Source organism: Musca autumnalis, unplaced genomic scaffold (assembly GCF_047663935.1).
Source record: "Musca autumnalis isolate F117 unplaced genomic scaffold, ASM4766393v1 scaffold_4, whole genome shotgun sequence".
Taxonomy (NCBI): domain Eukaryota; kingdom Metazoa; phylum Arthropoda; class Insecta; order Diptera; family Muscidae; genus Musca; species Musca autumnalis.
In genome coordinates this window covers 187,796,127-187,815,887 of record NW_027411977.1, presented here as the reverse complement: position 1 = coordinate 187,815,887, position 19,761 = coordinate 187,796,127, and positions in this window count along the sequence as shown.

The following is a 19,761-nucleotide window of genomic DNA, read 5'->3' as shown; positions in this document are numbered from 1 at the left end:
TGCTGAGTGGCGTACACAATATATCTCAAATATTTCAAGAAAATTATTCACACCACACCAACGTTCAAAATGTGAGCGCTGAATTTTAGTTTAAGGGGTGATCCCTATTTATAAATTTCAGAAAAAAGTAGAAAGTATAAGTTGCATAGAATATGTGGTCAAATTTTTAAGTCGATCGGAACAATATTGCCGCATTATGAGCGTTGGATGGGAACAATTTATTTTATTTTGTATGCAGCATGTAAACTGTGTTTTTCTCGCGATAGTTTTCGAGATAGAGATGGCACCGCAAAATGCTTTAATAAAACAAGGTTTCATAGACGACCTCAAAACTTGGTAATATTTTTCTCTTTCAGATGAAGAAAAAAATCTGCCAAAAAGTTACGTAGTTTTCTCGGGAAAAAATCATGAAAAATAACTTTTATTGTGCTTTACAACTGGGGGTCTCCTTTTGAGGCTAAGCACAATAAATTGTTGGCTTACATCCAGTTTGAAACTTGGTCGTAAATTGCTTATAGTTTTTATTGCATTTAGTCCTTACGATTTGTATTGCCCCATCATTTTTACATATTTTGAAGGCTTAAAGATTCTCTCACGCGGAAGAATCCCGTCCAGAATATACTCATGCAAAAAAATGAAAACTTTCTAACTTTGCTATTTGTCAATGTAAGATTCGGCAGAAACAGTATTGATGTGTTCGAATGTATTCGAACGAATGCCCTTTTTAATGAATATGTAAGGAAAAACTTACACATTAGCCTATATAGGCCAAAATATAGGAAAAAATTACAATTTTGTGCACATTTTATTCATTTTTAGTGGTATAGGAATTCACTCTCGGAGTCGACCCGGAGTCTGAGTCGGAGTCGGAGTCGTGAAAAAAACTCGCCTGGAGTCGGAGTCGGAGTCGAGCCGAAAATACCTCGACTCCGAAACCCTGGGTTATACATTTCTTTTTATTTATTAACTTGTCTGAAGTGAATTTTAAACAAGCAAAATGTACACATAAACATTTTTGAAGATATTTTTGAAACCAAAAATATGTCCAGTCCCAAAATTTAACATTAATCGGCGCAAAATCCGCTATATTTTTCCACAATTCTGTGCGTTTCTGACAAAATGCTTCGCGCAAACGGCGCATAACTTCTAGGTACTGTTCCTTCCTTATTGATTCTACGACCTCGTGGCAAGAATTCATGATCCACTACACCATTACAATCGAAGAAAACAGTGGGTAAAACCTTCACATTTGACCGAATTCGACGTCCTGTTTTCGGTCATCTGTCAATTGACTTCTCATCCCCATGTATTGTGCACTTAGATAGTTTTCAGAATTTTGTGGCCTTTTGGGGCATTTCATAATGATTGTGTACGTTCAGAATAAATGATACTTTTTTCATAAAAAAGTGTTGATCTTTGTTGGAAGTGGATCTAGCCAATTTAGTTTGTCACCGTAGAAAAAATAATATCGTTGTAATCGAAATAAACGACTACCTTAGATGCAAACTTAAATAATCCTCGAAAAGCCCTTAAAGTGTTTTTAAGCGAAAGTTTAAATTTTTTCTTGGGGATGTACTGGAAGTTTTTGTTTGATTTAGTCTATATTCGAACTATTACGATTTGAAAACGTTCCTTCGGTAACAATTTCAAAAGGATTCTCGAACAACAAGCTAAATTGTTGAACTTTTTGGAGGGAGGTGTGGTCGGATATAGAGCTTCCTGGAACTTGACATAATTTTGTAAGATGTTTAATATGAGTGAAGTTTTATTCCAATCTGGTATTCAATTCGTAAGTAATCATGCTCATCAGTAATTTAAGTTGGTGCCGACAGAGTTTTTTAAGAACTCTCGGTCTTTTATCTCAGGAAGTTTGGACTTGCTCCCTGTTCAGAAAAAAAATCGAAAAGGGCCAAGACATGTTCTTAGTCTGCATTTGTGTGAAAATTGTTGAACTATTATGTGGGGAAGTGGCAGAAGTGGAAAAACAAATTTTGGGAAAAAATCGGTTGATCCGTTCGAGAGTTATGCGATTCAATCAGCTCGACAGACGAAATGATATTACTAAATCCGCCTTAAATCATGTGAGGGGTCAAAAACAATTCGAATAAAAAAAACACTGGCACAGTTATATGTGTTGTTTGTTTGCCATAAAAAAGCGAACCAACAAAAATTTTATTATGCTGCCTTCGTTATAATTCAACGACACATAACAGTGGAGAGTGTTTGTTTTGTTTTACAAACACTTTCGTCGGGGTTATATGAGGTTGCCTAAGAAAAACTTCTCATTGAGGTTTTTTCTTTGGTCACTTTTATATTTCGAGCCGACTATTGATATTTGGGTATAAAAAGATTGTTTTTAAAGAAAAATAACTTCGGTGGAGTAGAGATTCAGTGGTGAGGATCGAAACTAGACTTCCCTGCCTTACCCCTTGGCGAACAATTTCAAACTTTCTCCACTAATAAATTAGCTGTTTTAAAATATATTAAAGCAACAAAAATGGGATTAAGCCAGACTATTTTAAAAAACAATTTTTTGGGCAAGTCCATACTCCCTGATATAATGACCCAAAAGCTCCAAAAAAAAGCCTGCCGGAACCAACTAAACTGAGTAGTACGTTAGGTAATCCTCGAAGGGAGAAATCGATTTGGCCCAAACGTTGTACATCTTATTATTTCTTACAGAATCAGATTATGTCCAAATATTGACTACAGCGGACCACTCTTTCGGGTACCTCCCACACAACGTTTTGATAGAGTGCAGTTTAATGACTCGTCTTGGATCGTTTTCGAGTTTTTGGCAACATGTTGTATATGCGGCCTTAGTTACGACTTTTATACATCAGAAGTATTGCATATACTTCTATAAAGAATTATGTCCGAGGCTGAAGGTATATCCCTGTCGGCGCAGCTGACTTATACATTCTTACTAGTCATCGTACCGAACTGTATATGAATGTATAACAAAGCATTAACTGCATTGTGGCGAAATTGTTTTGAACTTTAGAGGGAATGGTATCCGAAGAAGTTGACCGATGTCGATCTTCGAACTTTGCCTAAGATTCGCAGAAACATTACGATATGGAATAATAGGAGCCGCGAGAAAAAGATATTGCAAAAAAGTACAAAATAATTAAAATACTGATCTTAAACTGTACTTGTCCGATAATTTGTTAAATTTTCTGTGGAAGGTACCCGCAAGCGTAAACTGATAGAGTCCATATTCAACTTCGGTTACTCCCTTCGAGAAATTTCGTGCGCACCATTTTTGCGAAGAATTTTGAACATTTATAGGGGAGATACCCAAAGGAGTGCACCGTTATGGCCCATCTTCGTACTTAAACTATATTTAGGCAAAATAGTAGGAGGCCTATAATTTGGACCCAGTCGGTTAACCCATTAGAGTTATCGCGTGATCGAGCTAGTCGGATAGACTCACGCACTCGACTCCAAATTGTCTTAAACGGATTTCGCCCAAATATACTAGGAATCTGCGACCATTGTTTCGATGAGACACATTTTGGTCGTCTTGACGTGTATCTAACCTCTTTTGCATAAGGCCTGATGGTATAGCAAGTGTAAACTTCGGCCCAGCTTAATCTCCACCATGAAATATTCTGAACTAAAATATAAAAATCCGTTTTTTTTCTTGTTACGAAGTTTTCTGATCACTAGGAACCCTACATTTAATCACAGTCAATTTAGTCGGGAAATAAGTAGTAGATGAAAACTTAAAAATACCTGTATTCGGTTGGAAACCTTATATAAGGGTTCAAATACAATTTTTGATGGAGACATTTGTTGACTACTTCGAACCCTAAATGAAAAATTATAGATAATTCGGTCTGAAAATGTAGCCAAAAAACTTCAAAATAAATAAAATTGGGTATTACCGTTATATGAGGCTGTTCCAAATCGGAGACCTAAATTTTTTGCGGAGAAGTTTTGTGCCAACTTTGAACCATAAATGCCAAATTGCATTTAACTTGTACCGATAACTTTTATAAAAACCTAAATATACATGAAATCGGATGGTACTGTTATATGGAGCTATTCTAAAACGTGGATCTATGTCCGAAATTTTTGGTGGAGAAGTCTGTTGATCAATTTGAACCCTTAATGCCATATTGCATTCAATTTAAGGCGAAAAAATTAGTCGATAAAAAACATCAAAATATCTAAAATCGGCTATACCAAAGCATTGACCAACATAAACGTCGTTGAACTTGGCCTGCCTGCAAAAGGAGCACGGTTATAGCAAAATGTTAGCATCCTATCTCATTTTTTTGTGGATGCTAGATAGATCAAGATTTTAACAAGTAAGAAGACGTTAAGTTCGAACCGGCCGAACTTGTTATACCCTCCAGCATGAGTTGTATTGAAATAAAATGGAGCAATTAGTTCGGTAAAATAATGTGGCTAATCTTCAAAATACCGAAATTCAGGACGTACCGTTCTGCTATATCAAAACGTCGATCTATACCGACAAATTTCTGGCGGAAAATTTTTAGACACAAAGAAAAAAATAAAAATCAAAAGATACCTTTTTATGGGGATATAGCCACGTCTTCCTATATCCCCCATAGAAGCGTACCTCCTGATATTTTTGTAGGTTTTAGCCACATTATCTTACCTATGCTGATAATTCTCTTCTGAAATATTTTATAACCCCATGGAAGACTAAATAACGAATTTCAGCCATTTCGGTGGGATATTGACCTTCAGAATTACGAAAATCTGGAGGTGGTGTTCTATGGGGGCTATACCGACGAATTTCAATCGGAGAGGTTTTAACCTCCAACGTAGGCTAAATACCAAATTTCAGCCATTTCGATGGATTATTGTGGCCACAACCACAGCCTGTACGGACAATTTTCTGGGCGAAATATTTGTACCACCAACGAAGACTAAATAACAAATTTCACCCATTTCAGTGGAATATTGAAGCCACAACCCTCAAAATACCAAAATTTGGGATGTACCGTTATATGAAGGCGTAGCCATACTGACAAATTAAGCGGCGAAAAATGAAAACTCCCAACGAAGACTAAATACCAAATTTTAGTCATTTAGGTTGAATATCGAGGCCACAACCCTCAAAATACAGAAAAGCGGGAGGTACCGTTCTATGGGGGCTATATGAAGGCGTGGACCTATACCGACAAATTTCATAGCAAATGAAGACGAAATACCAAATTTCAGCCATTTCAATGGATTGTGGCCATAACCTTAAAAATACCGAAAATGGGGAGGTACCGTTCTATGAGGGCTGTAGTAAGGCGTGGACCTATACCGACACGATTCACACAAACAACAATTTTGTCGGTATAGATCCACGTCTTACTACAGCCCTCATAGAACGGTACCTCCCCATTTTCGGTATTTTTAAGGTTATGGCCACAATAATCCATTGAAATGGCTGAAATTTGGTATTTCGTCTTCATTTGCTATGAAATTTGTCGGTATAGGTCCACGCCTTCATATAGCCCCCATAGAACGGTACCTCCCGCTTTTCTGTATTTTGAGGGTTGTGGCCTCGATATTCAACCTAAATGACTAAAATTTGGTATTTAGTCTTCGTTGGGGGTTTTCATTTTTCGCCGCTTAATTTGTCAGTATTAAAGAACTGAAATTTAAATTGGAAAATGTAATTTTTTCAGGCAAACTTGGTCACGGCATACATCGACTTCTTGTGCCTGCCAACGTATTTTTTTAACACAAATCATGACATTTATTCTTGCAAGATTTCCCTTAAACCTAACTGTATATCGAATTTGCTAGCAGCAACATGGATTTGTAGTATTCACTTGAACGGTTTTATTTTACTAATTCGTTATTGAATCCATTCTACAAACTAAATTTCACTGAATCAATTTAAAATGTCACAATGCCTTAATAGAATTTTCAAGCTTCATTGTTGTCAATTGATTAATGGATTTGCCACCTCTCGCACTAATGATTGTGCAAATTAACTAAATTCATTTTAAATTTTTGGCACAACACACAAAACATTTTTCCACAAAAAGAATACAAATTCTGAACTAAAAGCATTTCGTTTCATTAACGTTTTCAAGGTCAACAAATAAAAACCTACTCATATTGGATACAAAATAGCAACGAATTGTCCTTTTTGGATATTTTAGTGACCTTGAAAAAAACTGTTGTTCCGAAAGTGTATTTTCCCAGGGCCTGAAAACAAAAAACAGACAACAAAGCAATGCCCTGAAGTTTGGTAGAATTAGGGTCAATTGTAAGTATTTACTTGGTGTCGCATACAAAAGTATTTTGTCCATTAGCAATGCCCAGTATTGGTTCTGTTGGTGCTGGTGTCCATAAATTACCTAGAAATATGTCAATACAATATTTGTTACAACAAAACTGACAATGTCCTTTTTATTTAACTGAGTACAGGGTCCTTATGCTCAAAGTGTAACAAATAATTTATTGTATAATGTCCTTCGAAGTGTAACAAAAGGACATCATCCATCCATCCATCCACTGCACTGCACTCACTAACTCACTTGTTACTAAGTTGCCGCATAACCTGACCAACTAAAGGGAGTGTTGAGGAAGATGGTAGCTGTTACATTTGTGCAGTGATGAACGGAAGTTTAATAAAATAAACAATTGCGTGAGAGAAAAACATGAGAGGAAACAAACAAATTTAATTGTCCTTTTTGCCAAAGGACAGATAACAAAAATTTACAAAACAGAAGAATAAAGTGGAACCTTAAATGAAATTAAGTGGAAAAAATGTTTCGTATGATGAAAAATATTCTCTCACATCCGATTTGTGTGTATGTTTTTTGCGTTTCCGTTTTCTCACTCGCTCTGTTGGATGCCCAGCAGCATAAGGTATATAACATGTAAAAAAGAAAACGCCACTCTGAACACCTACTATGGTAAGAAACACACAAATCTTAGTAGCCAGTGGGAACATAGACTACGGAACCCTCCAAACCATAGCGATTCTAAGAAGAAAAAAGCCAAAAAGATATTCCTTCCTTCGTCCAGTCCATGCGGCAGCGGATGTAATTGCAACAATCACACAAAAAAATATGTGGTCGCTGGCAAAATGCAGAGAAACGCTAAAAATATTGCAGTTACACTTGCACATTGCACCAATGATTAATTGCTTCCGATATGCCCGGCAATGAATGTGCCTTGGCTGTAAGCAATGTGTTGTTGGTTGGAGCGCTATAAACGGCTAATGTGATAGATAAAAGAGCTAACAAAACTCACAAATGTTGGAAAATCTGCAAAAGGCTACAGAATTAAACGAGAGGTTCTGAACTAAATATGAAACACCAGCAGAAGCACCTTTCGAAAAGGGTCTATAGAAGCACCCTTTTTTCGAAAAGGGTCTATAGAAGCATCCTTTTTCGAAAAGGGTCTATAGAAGCACCCTTTTTTCGAAAAGGGTCTATAGAAGCACCCTTTTTTCGAAAAGGGTCTATAGAAGCACCCCTTTTTCGAAAAGGGTCTATAAAAACACCCTTTTTTCGAAAAGGGTTTATAGAAGCACCCTTTTTTCGAAAAGGGTCTATAGAAGCACCCTTTTTTCGAAAAGGGTCTATAGAAGCACCCTTTTTTCGAAAAGGGTCTATAGAAGCAACCTTTCTTTCGAAAAGGGTCTATAGAAGCACCCTTTCTTTCGAAAAGGGTCTATAGAAGCACCCTTTTTTCGAAAAGGGCCTATAGAAGCACCCTTTTTTCGGAAAGGGTCTATAGAAGCACCCTTTTTTCGAAAAGGGTCTATAGAAGCACCCTTTTTTCGAAAAGGGTCTATAGAAGCACCCTTTCTTTCGAAAAGGGTCTATAGAAGCACCATTTTTTTGAAAAGGGTCTATAGAAGCACCCTTTTTTCGAAAAGGGTCTATAGAAGCACCCTTTCTTTCGAAAAGGGTCTATAGAAGCACCATTTTTTTGAGAAGGGTCTATAGAAGCACCCTTTTTTCGAAAAGGGTCTATAGAAGCACCCTTTTTTCGAAAAGGGTCTATAGAAGCACCCTTTCTTTCGAAAAGGGTCTATAGAAGCACCATTTTTTTGAGAAGGGTCTATAGAAGCACCCTTTTTTCGAAAAGGGTCTATAGAAGCACCCTTTTTTCGAAAAGGTTCTATAGAAGCACCCTTTCTTTCGAAAAGGGTCTATAGAAGCACCATTTTTTTGAGAAGGGTCTATAGAAGCACCCTTTTTTCGAAAAGGGTCTATAGAAGCACCCTTTTTTCGAAAAGGGTCTATAGAAGCACCCTTTCTTTCGAAAGGGGTCTATAGAAGCACCCTTTTTTCGAAAAGGGTCTATAGAAGCACCCTTTTTTCGAAAAGGGTCTATAGATGCACCCTTTTTTCGAAAAGGGTCTATAGAAGCACCCTTTTTCAAAAAGGGTCTATAGAAGCACCCTTTTTTCGAAAAGGGTCTATAGAAGCACCCTTTCTTTCGAAAAGGGTCTATAGAAGCAACACTTCTTTCAGAAGGGGTCTATAGCAGCAACATTTCTTTCAGAAAGGGCCTATAGAACCAACCTTTCCTTTTCCTATAGAAGAACCCTTTCTAATAGATAGCGCCTAAACAAGCACCCTTTCTAATAGAAAGGGCCTATAGAAGGACCCTTCTTTTCAAAAAGGGTCTACAGAACCACCCTTCTTTCAGCAAGAGTCTGTAGAAGCACCCTTTGTTTCAGAAAGGATTTGTAGAAGGACCCTTTGTTTCAGAAAGAATTTGTAGAAGCACCCTTTCTTTCAGAAAGGGTTAGCTGAAGGACCCTTTACTTCAGAAAGGGTCTATAGAAGGAACATTTCTTTCAGAAGAGGTCTATAGAAGGAACCTTTCTTTCAGAAGGGGACTATAGAAGGACCCTTTCTTTCAGAAAAAGTCAATAGAAACACCCTTTCTTTAAGAAAGGGTCTGTAGAAGTCCCCTTTCTTTCAGAAAACGTCTATAGAAGAAACCTTTCTTTCAGACCGGGTCTATAGAAGCACCCCTTCTTTCAGACATGGTCTATAGAAGCATGTCTTCATACAAAAAGTTACTACAGATGCACCATTTCTTTCGGAAATGGTTTAACGAAGGACACATTCTTCTTATAGATGCACCTTTTCTTTGAGAAAGGGTCTATAGAGTCACCCATTCTTGGTCTATAGAATCATCCTTCTTTCAGAAAGGGTCTATAGAAGTACCCTTCTATCAAACAGGATTAATAGAAACACCCATTATTTCAGACAGAGTCTATGGAAGCACTCCTTCATTAAGAAAGTGTCTGTAGATGCACCCTTTCTATCAGAAGGGGTCTATAGAAGCGCCTATTCTTTCTGAAATGGTCTACAGAATGTAACGTGACCGTTTCATGTACTTCTGCACACATTCATTTCCATCGACTACAACTGCACAGTGGACAAATTTAACTTCGGTGTAATTAACTACAATCACTGCTACACAAAAATTCTCATTCTCTCCGTATAACTACCCGAATATGTATTCTGGTTTTATTCACCCAAGTTGTCGATCACCAGGCGAACAAAGTACGAATAGACGTGTGGTTCGTCCGCAGTCTACCACACTCGCTAGTCACGATTCGATCCAGCTCATACCAAGCTCTCAGCGCTTAGCACGCTCTTAGCTAGCTCACGTCTCATAGCAAGCTCTCAGGGCTTAGCAAGCTCTCAGCTCTTAGCAAGCTCTCAGCTGTCAGTTAGCTCACGCTCATAGCAAGCTCTCAGCTTCAGTCAGCTCAAGCCCATAGCAAGCTCCATGCTCATAGCCAGCTCCCATTAACCGATCTCTTTCCCACAGCAGGCAGAGCCGAGTCACACACCCGACAACTGCCGATAGCAACCCGAGTACCACAGAGCCGAGCCACATACCCGACGACTGCAAACGAGCCGACAGCAACCCGAATACCACAGAGTCACCTATGCGACAATTGCCAACGAGCCGATAGCACTCCGAACACCAGAGAGCCGAATACATCCGAGCCGACGCAAACATACACGATTACCATCGAGTCGACAGCAACAACCCGACTACCATCGAGCCCACATCTAAAACCGGGTCACCATCGAGCCGATTACAGCAACCCGATTGTCACTGGTTATCAACACACACATCTCATCCATATTCCACACACATATTGTTCGTATATCCAACATCAAGAGTTTTATAATAAATATTGAAATTGTGAATACTCGTGTTTTTACTTAAGGTTTGTGGGCCATATGGTCGACCCTGCTAGCGACTGAGCTTACCTCAGCCCTACCACTCGTTATAAGAAGCACCCTTTCTTTTTCTTCTTTTTCATTTTACAGAAGCAACATTTCATTCAGAAAGGGTCTTAATTAAAATAGCGTAAAATCGAGTGGTTGTGTATCGCAACATCCACGAAAACTATCCTTTGAGCTATAAAGTGAACAGGTCCTTGCCATCATCCTTGCAACTGGCTAAAATGCAATGAGATTTTGTTTCGTATGTTTGTTTGTCACTTTATACATTTATTTGTATAAATTTTTATATTTTTCTGCAGCATCCAAATTTACGTAGTTTATTTTTTTGCCTTTACTACTTGCATTCGTTTACCCAGCAATTTCCGGCAGAACATTTAAAAGACAATATGCTATGCGCAGCAAGATCGTTTACTGTAAAGGATTCGATAACGTTTTTTGTTTCTTTACTCTTAAAAGAAACAAACAAAAAAGGATACACTTGGTTGGACGGTCCATGGGAACTAAAATAATTTTCTGTAACGGTTGACCACCAACAGAATAACAGTGTAAAATAAATAAACACGCCGGACTAAAAGGACTGATGGACAGACAATTATTGCAAATGTCTTTAAAGGAGAAAGATAGAAACGAAAGGAATGAGATAGATTTTAATACATTTAAACGTAGCTGCATGTTTAAATTACAAAACGGAAATTGATTTTCTTCTATTGGAAATGGTGATAATTTTAATTGTCTGACTTCTGTAATTGAGAGATATTTTCGTTGGCCAAGGATAATGAGAATTTTTCGTTCGTTAAAGATGTAATTAATTAGGAGTCAGACTGTCATTAGAAAAGGTGTTTCTAAAAAATAAATAATTTTCTGAAGTGTCTAAGATTTGCAGCATAATCAATTCTATGAAATTGCATTTTTTAATGTTTTTAAGTGAATATTCCACCATATGTGAGGCCTGTATTACATTGCCATTCCATTTGTAACATATCGAAATAGTCGTCTGAAATCCTTTAATATAGATTTGGTTCAAATATAAACTATATCGATCCACTCAAAAGTACAGTTTATGGCTTTTAGATTTTTAAAACAGATTTGGGGTATATCTCTCATAAAGAGTCCAAATAATGTGGCAAAGCAGTTAGTTAGTTAAGACCATATTTAGGTATAGCTGCATATAACTATACCTCCGATTTTTGACATTTTGAAGATTATAACACTTTTTAGTCGATTTAATTGTAACATCTTCTTTTTGTCTTCCTTGTAAATAACTTAAAATTTCCACATTAGGAGTTGAGGTATGTTGAGGGAGATCAATAGGACTCCCTCCACTTCCACGGAAGCGGCGAAGAAAAAAACAATCGAGGAATCAAAAAGCTTTCCACCTACAAATATCCCGAGTAAAGCACAAAGTAAGCTCGAACATGACGTCGGTGAGTCCGACTACTGAATCTTCTGTAAAGACAGGGGACTCCGAAAAGAAAATGACCGTGGAGACGGAAAGGAGCGCTCATTAACTTACCCCAAGGTACCCAAAAGGCATTTCAGGGGCGAGCTGTGTTATGCGCTGATCGGTGCACGGACACACAGTGTTGCGCATATCAAAAGCAATTAATCAATGATTATGCAATAATTCCTGTAGTTACAAAACTTTTCCACAAAAAAGTGGAAAGATAGGTCCCCACTTTAATAGAGCCTGCATATAACGGTACCTCTCGATTTTCGGTTTTTTGGGGATTTCAGGTAAAATTGTTAACCTTACGAAATGTTTTTTGACATTTGAGGTTCTTAGTGGTCACAACATATATTCACAAACAAATTGGCAACATAGGACCATGTTTTGGTATAGCCCCTATATAAAGATACCTCTCGATTTTCGGAGAAGTTTTACCAGACTACGGTATCCATATTACAGTCTGTAACTTTCGCGAATTAGTTGCAAATGACTCCATATTCTCTTGTCCGATAGGTTAAAAAAATATAAACATAAAATTCACGAGTTTATAAAGAAAAACCAAAAATTGCAATAGTGTCAAAAAATCTTAATATGGTCCGAAATGGCGCGATTTTAGAACAAATTGGTCCAGAACGCTTTGATAATGATTTTAAATTAGATTACAAAAAAATAAAAATATTTAATGAAAAGCAAATATGTTGTTATCACAGATAAAATTAAAAAATGCATTACAGAACTTCAATGCATTTGGTGCGGAAACTTTTTTCGCGGTAGAGAAAAATTGACACCACATTTCATAATAGTTTTTCATGCTCTACACGGCTATGTGTGGTATTTTTGATATTTGCAAAAAAGTGCAAAAAGTTATATCCCTAGTGGACATATACCGATAAATTTCAGTTTGAAAGTTTTTACCCCCAACGGAGACTAAAACCAAAGTTCAGCCATATCGGTGTTATAATGAGGCTAAAACCTTCAGTTTTATAATCCCACACGAGACTAAATACCAAATTTTAGCAATTTCGGTGTGATAATAAGGCTAAAACCTTCAATATACCGAAAATTGGGATGTACCGTTCGATGTAATAATGAGGCTAAAACCTTCGAAATATTAAAACGTGGACCTATATAAAATTGTTTTGGTAGAAAAATTTCTTAGCCTCTGGAAATACAAAATACAAAATTACAACCGATTCTGTGGTCAAATGGGACTGATACATTCAAAATATCTTAAAGTGACGCGTACTATATATAGGGTATTATATGGGGGCCGAAAAATCAAGAGGTAAGTTCTTTGGGGGCTATATAAAAGCGTGGGCCTATACCAACAAATTCCATATGGAACGTTTAGTACCCCAAATGAAGACTTAATACCAATTTAAGCCATTTCGGTTTAATAATGAGGCTAAAACCTTCAAATTACCGAAAATCGGGAGATATCGTCCTATGGGGGCTATATCAAAACGTGAACCTATATAAACATTTTATGTTAGAAATGTTTCTTAGCCTCTGGAAACACAAAATACAAAGTTACAACCGATTCTGTGGTCAAATGAGATTAATACATTCTAAATATCTAAAATTGACGCGTACTATATGTGCTGCGTTATATGGGGGCTATACCAAAACGTGAACAAACTTTGGTAGAAATATTTTTTAGCCTCTGGAGACACAAAATACCAAATTACAACTAATTCGGTGGTAAAATGGGACAAATATCTTTAAAATTCCGTAAAAAGACCACGCGTCACGCGTCACTTTGTATAGGGGTTATACCGAAACGTGGACCTACAAACCCATTTTCAATACCAAAAATCCTACGTACATACCAACGATTTTACCAATATTTCATCCACCTACTTCAATCCATTCGGACGCTAGAGTGATTTCCACAGACGGACGGACTCGATTATCGGTATAGAATTTCACGCTGGTCAAGAATATATACTAGAGTTATGGCTTTTTGACAATTTTTCTCAAAAATGATTTCCTGTAGTGAGAAATTTTTTCTCAAAAAATTATTTCCTGTTGCAAGAATGAATGGCCTTTTGCCTATTAATGACTAACATAACTTTTATTCCATTTAAAATTTAAAAAGGTCCCGCACAAACCGCTTTTAATCTGTATGATATTTGAAATAAAGTAATATGTAATATTAAATGATATATATGTATGTTATAAAACGTCATTTTGGTTATGTCATGTGCCCCCATACATTGTTTTGAGTGTAATATCTGCTTACAGTGACTTCAAAAAATTGTCAAAAGTTCTGAAACATAAAAACTTTAAAAGCTTTTTGTGCGGAAGCTTTTTTATCGAATCACTTTATAATTAAGATTTTATGCAATCTTTTGTAAAAACTCATGAAAATTTCACACAGGGATACGAGGTTGTAAAAAGTCAGAACCGTAATATATACAGTTTGTAGGGTCTAATTAAAAAACAAACAAGTAAGCAAAGGCTATAGCCGGGGCGGGGCCGAGCATGTGATACCCTACACCACTACCCCTGTGCATAAGCTTTTTACTGGTAAACATTTCTTTTAGGGAAAATAATCCGACTACCACCAAACATAATATGCCTCTTTCTCTCTGGACTACCATACGAAACCAAAATTTCGTGACCATCCGATCAAAATTGCGACCTGTAGCGTGATTGCAAAAAAATGGAGCAATTGGATGCATTAGCGAATATTGTGGTATCTCCCTAGTTTGACCACCTTCGCCAACCTACTTTACACCAATGTAAAGGTAATATGTTCTTCTTCCATTGACAGGCTTTGCCAGAATAAAACTTTGAGAGAATAAAACTTTGAATTTGTCGCCACATTAGTTTTCCCCATTCCTACCCCTAAATATTATCCGACTACCTCCAAAATTGACTATCCGATCAAAATTCCAATTTGTAGCTCGATTACAAAAAATGGAAACATTGGATATATAATTGACTTTTGCGATATCTCTGTTGTTTGCCCACTTACGCCAATATACTTTGCATCAATATAAAGAAGATCTTTTCTTCTTCCATTGACGGGCTTTCATTTTGGAATAGTCCTAGCGGAGATATTCGCATAAGAAAAAACGTTGACTTTTCTCCACATAAGCTTTTTGCTTGTTCCGGCTTCTGAATATTATCCGACCATCACCAAACTTAGTATGCTTCTTCCTCGTGACAATCCGACCAAAATTGCGACTTGTAGCGTGATTACAAAAAAAAATCGGAAAATGGGATGTATTACCGACTATTGCGATATCTCAGTTGTGTGACTACCTACGACAATCTACTTTACATAGTTGTAAAGGTGGTATTTCTACTTTCCGTGCCAGGTTTTGCTTTTGATAAACCTCTTGAAGAAACAGAATATTATCCGACCATCATCAAGGCTTCTTCCTCTGTGAGACCCCCATTAACCCCCAAAATTAATATTATTATATTAATTAATATTATCACCAAACTTAGTAGGCTTCTTCCTCTGTGAGACCAGCATCAACTCCCAAAATATTCGTGACGATCCGACCAAAATTGCGACTTGTAGCGTGATTACAAAAAAATCGTAAAATGGGATGTATTATTGTATGTATTATGACTTTGGTTTTGGAAGTTCCCCAACCTAAGCTGTGATATTCGTCATTATAATTAAAATTGCAAAAATTACGAGTTTGGTTGTATTAGCGACTATTGCGATATGTTCGTTGTTTGATCACCAACGACAACTTACTATACATTGTTGTAAAGGTGATGTTTTCTACTTTCATTAGCAGATATTCGCTTTGAAATGAAAAGTTGATTTTTTCACCAAATAAGTTTTTTGCCCATTCCGATCCCTGAATATTATCCGACCATCACCAAAATCAAAATTTGGCGACGATCCGATCAAAATTGCTACCTGTAGCGTGATTACAAGGTTTAGATGGACAGACAGACGGACGGACGGCCAAAACCAACTTATAATACCCTCCCCACCTAGTGTTGTAGGGTATAATACGAGTAAATAACAGTGTTTTATTTATAAATGTACTAAAAAATTTTCGCTTAGCCTCAATAGGTATATTATTCTTTATGATGGAATCTCTCAAATAAAACGCTAGCATTTAAATTAAAAATGGTGAAAAATTAAAACACTTTGAATTATTTTTTAATTATTTTTATTTAATACTTAAATAGAACAAACGCTATTTTAGTCATTATTATCCAGTAGCTAGGGTACACTTAGATTCGGTGATTCCTTATCCTCAAAAGGCATGTAGACTGAAGACAGGAGGACAGCTTATCCTACATATGTCTCAATTACTGTAATTAGACAGAAAAATAAAATTGAAGCTCTTCCCACCCCCTACACATGTCCTCACCTTGTCCATCACTACACAAGCAAAGTATTCTTCGGAATTCATATTAACCCATTAATGCATGAAGTTCCCTGACGACTTTTTTTCATAGTTTTTGTTTATTCTAGAATAAGAGTAAGAGAAATAAACCATGAATTTACCCTTTTGACTACAATAACCACATCATCTTTGGGTTGGATTGAAGTCAATCATGTGATATTTTCCGTCGTAACGAGTATTATCGTGTTAGTATGTGTTGAAAGCAATGATCTTCTGGAGGAAGGCTATCCATATCTTTCCAAGCATAATGTGGCTATATGCCGGCGGCAAGTTAGTAATTTTGTACAATTTGGATAATATTTTATTAATATCCATGCATTTACCACAGAAATGTCCAGAAAATTGACGAAATGGGGCCACCATTATCGTTATCGCATTATTGTCCTGTAAGAAGCCACTAACAAGTCCCTCAAATAAAACGACATCTGTGGGGATATATAGAATATCCTGACACCAATAAAAATATAAATTTCGTCCCTGACTACTTTTAATTCATCATATTTCTGAAGAGCATATACTTTAGATTTTACAATAATATGCCCAAGAATGTCTTCCGGAAAAATTGTTTAAAGAATTTTATTGGGGTTTTTGTGGACTGCGATTACTGGGTGAGGCCAATTTCCATCCCCTTTCAATTCAGTAACATGGATCTACTATACGCCAATTTTTTCTCTTCGACTTTGAGTATCCGCTTTATTATTACGGAAACGTTTCGATGCCGGTTCACTGCCATCTATATACAACATATCATCTTTATATTCTACATCTATATCTGTGTCCAGCAGAGAAGTGGTATCATGTTCATATTCAATGACATCGGAATCTGCGTCATTTTCATTCCCCTCACTGTGAGGAACTACAAAAATATAGGTCGCGATTATATCACCATTCTATGCAAGATCGTCTGATATTGTTGATACAGTCCATGTAAAAGTTAAAGCATAGATTTAGTAACCTGGCTGCATAGCGTCTGTTTTATCGGACGCTTTAAAAAAATATTAATTTTCTCTCTATTAATACAAATTAAATATCAAACAAAGGCAGAAATCCTTAACTTGGGGAGGATACGAAGCGCAAAACCAAAATGTACTGATTTTTATAAAATTTTATACACATTTACTAACCTGCCGACTAATTGGTTTAATTTTTTAATATTTTTCTCACTTTTTTGCAATAAACAAGCATTATAAACTTGAAATTTGGAGGGACTCACTTCATAATTATAAATTGCGATATGTTGTCAGTCATCCCAAACAGCTTTATACCAATCATCAACTTAAATAAAGAATTGGCGTAAGAAATTAAGACGCCCGTTTAAACGGACGCTATGCACTAATGAAAATTGCCACAATTGAAATTAGCTGCCGATTTGATTATATTCGGTGAATGATATAGGTGGGGTCTATATCCAAATCTGAACCGATATGGACCGATTTTGGTATTTCTCATTACTCTGGTCTTTTATGTACTTGTCGAAAATTTCGTGTTGTATCGTCTTTGTTAACATGGACAAAAATAAGTTATTCTCCATGTTTACAAAGAAGAGGCAGCACTGTGCGACGGCTCCTTCCTTTAAATGTAATGTGCCAAAATGAATCTGACGATAAGCAAATGACGTTCAGTTTGCTTGGATTACTAAGCAGAAAGTGTAGTTGTGGAAGATGGAAATTAACATTTTGAATTGGTACAGCAAATGCCATCAATTTTAGATAAGAATAGTTTAGAATAGTAGTTTATTGGAAGCTACTTTCAAATATGCAATTTCCCATTTTTTATTTGGAAATATAAATGTTGTTTTTTTATATCAATGTCCATTTGACATCGATTACAGGAAATATCAAAATCAATTTCCAAATGTCACTCCGTTAAGCAGTTCTTCCGTAATAAGACATCTAAGTTAATACAAACTATGATTGACAGTTGAGTAAATGCTGTTTCATTCTTCCGAATTCCCAGCTTCCTAATCAATCATTTCCTATTTTTCATATCAATTATAAACCATTTAACAGTCCTCTAGATTAAATTAATACCATGTGACAGACAGAAAAACAAACCGGAAATTCTGTTATGAATACAAATCCAATTTACAAACATTTCCGCTTAGCAGCAGCAATTCCATTCAACATTACATAACAATGTATTTTGTGACAATGTTTTGTAACAATTGTTAATGTCACCAGAAGAAACAACACCACCACTACAAAAAACATGATCCATCATCATCCCTTAGATCCAGCCCCCGAGCCAGCATTGTTATTGATCGTGGCAAATGATGCAACAAACCAACATCAAACCAAGAATACATATCCCCCCAAATGTAATCCTGTCAATTAGAAAATTGTTTGCTAAAGAAGACGACGAAGAAGCAATGCAATTCGTATGACGACATTTTTTTCCAAAAGAAAAATGTTTTACTTATTTTGTCAGTTTCCTTTGTGGAGGAATGTCAGTTAGAATTGGTATTTGTGTTGGTTACTTTTTTTTGGAAACCTATTCACCATCCAAATCCTGTTTCCTCCTAGCAACATCCTTTGTTTGTTTTTCTTACTACTTTTCTTCGGCTTTGACATACAATTTTAAAGCAATGAATTGTCATGATTGATGTAAGACAGCACTGGACTAACTTGCATTGAAGAATGGAATCCGTAAAGGCATATGTCTACTGATATGTTACAGGGATTTGTCGGTAAATGTCACATACATACATAGGGCAATTTTCATTGGAGTGATTTCTAGTGTGATGAAAAGGCGAACGAAAGAGAACATAGTTCTGATATAAGTAGGTCAGTATTAGATGTTCTAAAATATTTATAAGAATTTGTCTTAACGGTCTTACCCTTCCCATGATTCTAACCGAAGGAACAAGGGGAGACTTCTCTCATTGTAAACCATTTTCTATTTTTACCTCAGAACATTTCTTTGGTATGTTTTGAGACCCTCTGCCCTTCTTGGCAGTATGTAGCTGGGACATTTTTTAATGGGCCTACCAGAATAAAAAGAAACAAATTAAGTAAAATTAAATGTTTTATCATCCTTCTACACCGAACATGAAGATACATATGTAGTAAATACAACGGCCTTGCCTTTTTTTTCTATACGTATACAAATTGTTTGTTTTTATGTTTCGTCCATTTCATTTCAAACAAAAAAAACTTTTTAACTAAACCATGAAAATTGCAAATGAATGACAGAAAAATGGAAGACAATGTAAACAATACATAGATGGCAATAGCAACAACAATCAGCAAATCTATGGATATGAATAACTAACTGCAAAAGCAAGCAAGAAAGAAAGGGAAACGGAAATGTCACATGATTCTTGGTTGGTAGTTGTTTTGCATTACTTGATATTTGGTTTTAGAAAAAAAGAAGAATACATGAGCACAAACGAATTCACATGACATCAAGGATATGACACAGCAAATAGTTATTTGGTAAGAACTCTTTTTAGTTATTCGTTTAGAATTTTTTTACAAGTGAAAAACAAGACAAAGGTAGGATGACAATGGCTACAATATAAGATAGGTAAGCCAAATTGTAACAAACAAATTTCGAACAAGTTAAGAAATTTCACAAAAGTCATTGTCATTGATTTGTGCTATCCTTAGTTTAGAAATTAATTCACTTTTTTGCAAATTCAACAAACAAATCAAAAAACGAGGACATGGTTTGTCATTGTGGTCATTTGACATATATGGTTGTGTTCAGAGCT